The sequence below is a fragment of the Arachis hypogaea genome, chromosome 15, assembly GCF_003086295.3.
Source record: "Arachis hypogaea cultivar Tifrunner chromosome 15, arahy.Tifrunner.gnm2.J5K5, whole genome shotgun sequence".
NCBI lineage: Eukaryota > Viridiplantae > Streptophyta > Magnoliopsida > Fabales > Fabaceae > Arachis > Arachis hypogaea.
This window is the reverse complement of record NC_092050.1, coordinates 108,431,252-108,438,995: the sequence shown is the minus strand read 5'-3', so window position 1 is coordinate 108,438,995 and position 7,744 is coordinate 108,431,252. Positions and strand designations below refer to the sequence as shown.

Here is a 7,744-nt window from a genome sequence, read left to right as displayed (position 1 = left end):
TTGCCTTTTAGTTTAAAGGGTTATTGGCTTTTTCTGCTTGCTCTTTTTTTTTCGCAAGCTTTGTGTTTTTCACTGCTTTTTCTTGCTTCAAGAATCAATTTTATGATTTTTCAGATTATCAATAACATTTCTCTTTTTCATCATTCTTTCAAGAGCCAACAATTTTAACATTCATAAACTTCACTATAAAAAATATGCACTGTTCAAGCATTCATTCAGAATCACAGAAAATACCACCACATCTAAGTAAGTGAGACTACTCTAAAAATTAAATTCAAATTCTCATGCACTACATCTGTTCTTCTTTCTTTTTGATTTCAAGCTTAGTGGGCAATACATGAGACATCTTTCAGAATTAAAGCACTTAACAGAAAAATTAAACTAGAACCTATGAATCTACTAATATAGGATCATGCAGCAAACAAAGCAAAATACCAGAAAACCGGAACATATATGATAAAAGCGGGAGGGAATAAAAAATGAAAGGAACTCAATCACCTTAGTTATCCTAGCGGTCGTTTATTCTTCAGGTTGTGCTCCTCAGTGAAGATGATTTGCCTCCCTTTTGGTGCCATAGGAATAAACAGAAAACTTCTAAGCGAAGCGTCAACACCAAACTTAAAGGTTTGCTTGTCCTCAAGTAAAGAAGAACTGAAAATAGAAAGAGATAAATTATTATGAAGAAAGAAAAAAAATAAGAGGATAAAAGAATAAGCGAGAATAGGGATCGGGAGAGAGAGAGAAAGAAAACTGGGTGGCGCAAACGACGCGTTCGCGTACGGCATGCGATCGCGTACGTCGCGCAGTCTTCATAATGACGCGTTAGCGTCAGGCACGCGTCCGCGTGCCCTGTATTTTGTGCGATTCGCACGAAGCCAGCCGCGCGCCCGCGTGACTTTCTGTTCGCATGGCTTGGGAGCCAAATTTGCATATGACGCGTTCGCGTCATGCACGCGCTCGCGTGGATGGCCATATGTGCAACTGACGCGAACGCGTCAGTCACGCGTCCGCGTGACCAAATTTGTGCTTTTAGCACACTTTTTTCCCCAAGCCGGCACAACTCTCTGCCCAAACGCTCTTTTACGTCAAATTTGCAGGTCACGCGTTCGCGTCGGTGACGCGCCCACGTGAATGACGAAAATCACAAACGACGCGAACGCGTGGGGTACGCGTTCGCGTGGGATCGTTTGTGCGAAAGGCATGAGTCCAGCGCCACTCCCATGCAACTCTCTGTCAATTTTCATTGTTCACGCACACATGATTGACGCGTTCGCGTCAATGACGCTTGCGCGTCGTGTGCCCCCTTTTTTTTATTTTTTTTTTCAAATAGCATGAGGTGTTCGGTTCCTGTGATAAAATAGCTGCATGATCAGAAAATTAGTAAGAACTTAATAAAAACCAAACAAGTAAGAAAACTACTACTACGAAAAATAACTAAGGATACGAAATTATCGGGTTGCCTCCCGACAAGCACTTATTTAACGTCACTAGCTTGACGGTCAGTTCTGCTAGTTCAGGAGATAAGTGGACCTCCGGCGATCGATCTCGCCTCCAAGGTAATGCTTCAACCTCTAGCCATTCACTGTAAACTTCCTGTCAGAATTCTCTTAACCATATGGTGAGGCTCTAGTAACCACAAACGGTCTTGACCACCGGAATTTCAGCTTCCCGGGAAAGAATTTGAGCTTTGAATTATATAGAAGCACTCTCTGTCCTGGCTCAAAGACTCTAATGGCAATCTTCTTGTCATGCAGTAGCTTGGTTCTCTCCTTATAGAGCTTGGCATTCTCATAGGCTGAATATCTGAATTCATCAAGCTCATTCAACTAAAGCATCCGCTTAATTCCCGCAGCTTCTGAATCAAGATTCAGGTACCTGATTGCTCAATAAGCCTTGTGCTCCAGCTCAACTGGCAAGTGACAGGCTTTTCCATAGACCAACTGATATGGGGACATGCCAATAGGAGTCTTGTACGCTGTCCGGTATGCCCAGAGAGCATCATCAAGCTTCCTAGACCAGTCCTTTCTTGAAATACTGACAGTTTTCTCTAAAATTCTCTTAAGTTCTCTGTTGGAAACTTCAACCTGTCCACTTGTCTGAGGGTGATAGGGGGTTGCCACTTTATGACAGACTCCATATCTATGCAGAAGAGAGTCCAGCTATCTGTTACAGAAGTGACTTCCTCCATCACTAATGAGTGTCCTTGGGACACCAAACCGGCTGAAGATATATCTCTGAAGAAAGCTCATTACCACCTTGGCATCATTGGTGGGCAAAGCCACAGCTTCCACCCACTTGGACACATAGTCGACTGCCACCAGAATATAGTTGTTTGAATGTGAGGGTGGGAAAGGTCTCATGAAATCAATACCCCACACATCAAACAACTCAACCTCAAGAATCCTTTGCTGTGGCATTTCATGGTTGGCAGGGAGATTTGTGGCTTTTTCGCATCTGTCACAGTGCTTTACAAATGCTCTTGAGTCTCTGAAGAGAGTCGTCTAGTAAAACTCGCTCTAAAGGACCTTTGTAGCTGTCCTTTCACCACCAAAGTGGCCTCCATACTCAGAACCATGACAGTGCCAAAGAATCTGCTGTTTTTCTTCATCTGGGACACACCTCCGGATAATTCTATCTGAACACCTTTTAAAAAGGAATGGTTCCTCCCAAATGTAGTACTTTGCATCAGTCAATAGCTTCTTCACTTGTTGCCTGCTATACTCCCTTGGGATAAAATTCATGGCTTTATAATTTGTAATGTCTGCAACAATGGAGCCTGCTGAATGAGGAACAATTGCTCATCCGAAAATGTCTCAGTGATAGCTGTAGGTGGTTGCACTCCTGCTTCAGGCTCAATTCTGGAGAGATGGTCACCTACTTGATTTTTTGACCCTTTCCTATCTTTTATCTCAATATCAAACTCCTGAAGGAGCAACACCCATCTGATTAATCTTGGTTTAGAATCCTACTTGGTTAGAAGGTACTTCAAAGCAGCATGGTCAGTACAAACAATAACCTTAGAACCAAGTAAATAGGACCTAAACTTATCAACAGCATACACAACAGCTAATAATTCCTTTTCTGTAGTTGTGTAATTCTTTTGAGCATCATTTAACACACGACTGGCATAATAAATGACATGTACAAGCTTACCATGCCTCTGTCCTAAAACAGCTCCTATAGCAAAATCACTAGCATCACACATTAATTCAAATGCTAAATCCCAGTCAGGGGGAGCTATAATGGGAGCAGAGGTAAGGTTTGCTTTCAGAGTTTCAAAAGCGTGCAGACAATCAGAATCAAAGATAAAAGGAACATCAACAACCAATAGGTTGCTCAATGGTTTAGCAATTTTAGAAAAATCCTTTATAAATCTTCTATAAAATCTTGCATAACCCAAGAAACTCCTAATTGCCTTAACATTAGTTGGTGGTGGTAATTTTTCAATTACCTCCACCTTTACTCTATCAACCTCAATTTCCTTACTTGAAATCCGGTATCCAAGAACAATGCCTTCTGTAACCATAAAATGGCATTTTTCCCAATTTAAAACAAGGTTCGATTCTTGACACCGTTTCAAGACAAGAGATAAATGTTTAAGACAGGATTCAAAAGAATTACCAAAAACAGAAAAGTCATCCATAAATATCTCAATAAAATTTTCAACCATATCAGAAAAAATTGAAAGCATACACCTCTGAAAAGTTGCTGGAGCATTGCAAAGTCCAAATGGCATTCTCCTGTAGGCAAATACTCCAAAGGGGCATGTGAATGCTGTCTTCTCTTGATCTTGAGGGTCCACTGTAATTTGATTATATCCAGAATATACATCTAGAAAACAATAAAAAGCATGACCAGCTAACCTCTCAAGCATCTGATCAATGAAAGGCAGGGGAAAATGATCCTTCCTTGTAGCAGTGTTGAGCCTCCTGTAGTCTATGCATATTCTCCATCCTGTGACTGTTCTTGTAGGAATAAGCTCATTCTTTTCATTCTTGATCACTGTCATCCCTCCTTTCTTGGAAACTACCTGCACAGGACTTACCCAAGGACTGTTAGAAATAGGGTAAATAATACCTGCTTCCCATAATTTCATTACCTCTTTTTGGACCACCTCTTTCATAGTTGGATTGAGTCTCCTTTGTGGTTGCACAATTGGTTTGGCATCATCTTCAAGGAGGATCTTGTGCATACACTTGGTTGGACTAATCCCTTTCAAGTCACTAATGGTCCACCCAAGAGCTGTTTTATGGCTCTTGAGCACTGAAACAAGTGCCTCTTCCTTTTCAGGCTTTAGGGAAGAGCTAATAATTACTGGATATGAATTATTTCCACCCAAGAACACATATTTCAGAGAACGGGGTAAGGGTTTGAGCTCAAGCTTGGGGGTTTTCTCCTCCTTGATTGGCGTGTTCATCAGCTCCTTTTGGGGTGGTGAATCGTCAACTTCAACTAATTCACACTCAGAAATAGGATCCAGAATATCATTAAGTACCTCAGTTTCCAGTACTTCTTGAACAAGTGGTTCAATAACATCTATTTTCATACACCCCTCAGAATCATTGGGGTGCTTGAGGGCTTCAAAAACATTTAGGACCACCTGTTCTTCATTGACCCTCAGGGTTAATTCACCCTTTTGCACATCAATCAGAGCTCTACCTATAGCTAAAAAGGGTCTACCAAGTATAATAGAGGGTTTTACCTCCTCTTCCATGTCTAATATAACAAAATCAACAGGGAAAATAAATGGTCCTACTTTAACAAGTAAATCTTCAACCACACCCACAGGTAATTTAATAGAAAGATCAGCAAGTTGAAGAAAAATACGAGTGGGTTTTACCTCCTCAATTTGAAGCTTTTTCATCACTGAAGTGGCATGAGGTTGATGCTAGCTCCAAGATCACATAAATCTCTCTGAATGCCGACTTCTCCAATGGTGCAAGGAATGACAAAGCTCCTTGGGTCTGGCATCTTCTCAGGAAGGGTGTGTTGAATAATAGCACTGCATTTCTTGGTTAACACCACAGTTTCTTGCTCCTTCCAATTCCTCTTATGGGTCAACAACTCTTTCATAAATTTAGCATAGAGAGGAATTTGCTCCAGAGCCTCTGCAAAAGGAATGTTAATCTGCAGCTTTTTGAAGACATCTAAAAATTTAGAGAATTGCTTTTCTTTGGATGCCTTCTGAAGCCTCTGAGGATATGGCATTTTTGGCTTGTATTCAGGGGCCTTTGGTAAGGTGGAAATAAGTGTCAAGAGAGTCAGGGAACGGGATGTCTGCCCGCTTAGGAGGGGCGTGCTCCACTTCTTCCTTCTTCTCCTCTAGAGCTTCCTTTTCGACTAGATCTTCATTGACCTTGGTCTCAGAACCAGCCACCTTACCACTTCTCAATTGAATAGCCTTGCAATCTCCTGGGTTTACCATTGTATCCTCTTGAAATGTACTTGCAGACCTCTCAAGTATTTGCTTGCTCGGTTGGCCCACTAGCACCTCTAAGTTTCTAATAGAGGCTCTGGTTTCCTGTATAACTTGTGCTTCCGTTCTTGCCACTTGTTCACTTATTACGGTGATAGCCTTGCATTCCTCTCTTGGATTTGGAATTGTGTTACCAGAAAGGCTATTAGTGGTCCTCTGATCAATTTCAGTGACTTTTGTGGCTAATTGACCCATTTGAATCTCCAGGTTCTTGATGGATGCTCTGGTTTCCTGTCTAAAACCTGTCAATATTGCTTCCAAATCATTGTTCTGCTGGAAACTACCCTGAGAACTATTGTTGAAGTTCTGAGGTCTCTGAGGTTGGTCCCTCCACCCAAAGTTTGGGTGATTTCTCCATCCCTGGTTGTATGTCTTAGAATATGGATCATTGTTGGGATTCCTAGGGCCACTCCCCATGTAATTTACCTGTTCATAAGAAAGTTGAGTATAATCATGATTATCATTTTGAACAAAATTACCTGCCATGTCATAGGAGATTTCTTGGGGTGGATTTTGAGTGTTGATAGCTGAGACTTGCATGCCACCCATCTGTTGAGTAAGTAGATTTATTTGCTGAGACATAAGCTTATTCTGAGCAAGAAGAGCATTAATAGCTTCTACTTCCAACACGCCTCTCTTCTGAGGGGTCTCAGAGTTCACAGGATTCCTGTTAGATGAGTATAAATATTGGTTGCTTGCAACCAATTCAATAAGCTCAATAGTCTCCTCTGGTGTCTTCTTCTTCTGCAGTGAACCGCCTGCAGAAATGTCTAGGCTCATCTTGGACATCTCACCCAAACCTTCATAAAAGATATCTAGTTGGGTCCATTTGGAGAACATGTCCGGAGGGCATTGCCTAGTTAGTAGCTTGTATCTCTCCCAAGCTTCATAAAGAGTTTCACCCTCCTTCTGCCTGAAAGTCTGAACCTCCAATCTAAGCTTAGTCAGCTTCTTTGGTGGGAAAAATTTAGTGAGAAATTCTATAACAACCTTTTCCCAAGTATTCAGACTCTCCTTTGGTTGGAAATATAGCCATAACTTTTCTTTATCCCTCAGAGCAAACGGGAAGAGCATGAGTTTGTACACCTCTGGGTTCACTCCATTTGTCTTCACAGTATCACATATCTGCAGAAAATCAGAAATAAACTTATTTGGATCTTCGTGAGGAAGTCCATGATACTGGCAGTTCTGTTGCACCAGGGTGACCAATTGTGGCTTCAACTCAAAGTTGTTTGTAGCTATAGGAGGTACCATAATGCTTTTTCCATAAAGATCCGCAGTAGGGCCAGAATAAGAGCCAAGCACTCTCCTTTGTTGATCATCCCCATTCGGATTTGCCACATTGACATTAGCATTATTATTAGGATCCATAGTGGATTCTGTAGCCTTGTAAAGTCTTGCTTGTTGCAAACGCCGCCTGAAAGTTCTTTCAGGTTCAAGATCAAAGTCTAAGAAATGTTCTTTGTCTCTATTCCTACGCATACACAAGCTGCGCATACACAAGCAGAAAACAAGAAAAAAATGAGACTCTCTACGTCAGAATGCAGAGAAGTCCCTGTGAGGTAACCTGTGTAAAATAATAAAATAAAAATGCTAAATAAATAAATAAATAAAAAATTCGAAAATTTAAAAGGAAAAATAAACAGGAAGATTAAAATAAAATTAACTGGATAACACCAAACTTAATTTCAGGAATTAAGAAAAAATATTAATACTAAAATATTTTTTTATTTTTTTATTTTTATTTTTTTAAAAAAAACTAAATATTAAAAGAAAAGAAAAAGAAAACGAAACAAGGGAGGGGTACTCACGAAAAAGAAAGAAACATAAACAATTAAAACAAAAACAAACGAAAAAATAAAAGACGTAAACAAAAGAGAAAAATGAAAAATAAAACAAAAAGAAACAAAGAAAATGAAACGGGGGAGGGGTTATGAAGGAAGAAAAACAGAAAAAAGAAACGAGGGAATTTTTAATTTTTCTTTTTTTTTTTTTGAAAAATAATAAAACAAAAAAATTTTTTTTAAATAAAATTAAAATTAAAATGTCTCATCTAAACAATCAAACAATTAATAGTTGTTAATCACAGTCAATTCCCGACAACGGCGCCAAAAACTTGGTGCGGTATTTGTAACCACACTACTAACCGGCAAGTGTATCGGGTCGTACCAAGTTATACCTTACGTGAGTAAGGATCGATCCCACGAGGATTGATGGATTAAACAACAATAGCGTTTGATAGGATTAGTTAGACAAACAGAAAATAGT

At 40.0% G+C, this 7,744-nt stretch overlaps 1 non-coding gene across 1 annotated transcript; it reads left to right on the top strand.

The window, feature by feature from the left end:
• The first annotated feature begins 6,311 nt into the window (after positions 1-6,311).
• Positions 6,312-6,418, top strand: LOC112753582 (small nucleolar RNA R71). The gene has a single exon (XR_003177963.1). It is a non-coding gene; the product is annotated as a small nucleolar RNA R71 (small nucleolar RNA).
• The last annotated feature ends 1,326 nt before the right edge of the window (positions 6,419-7,744 follow it).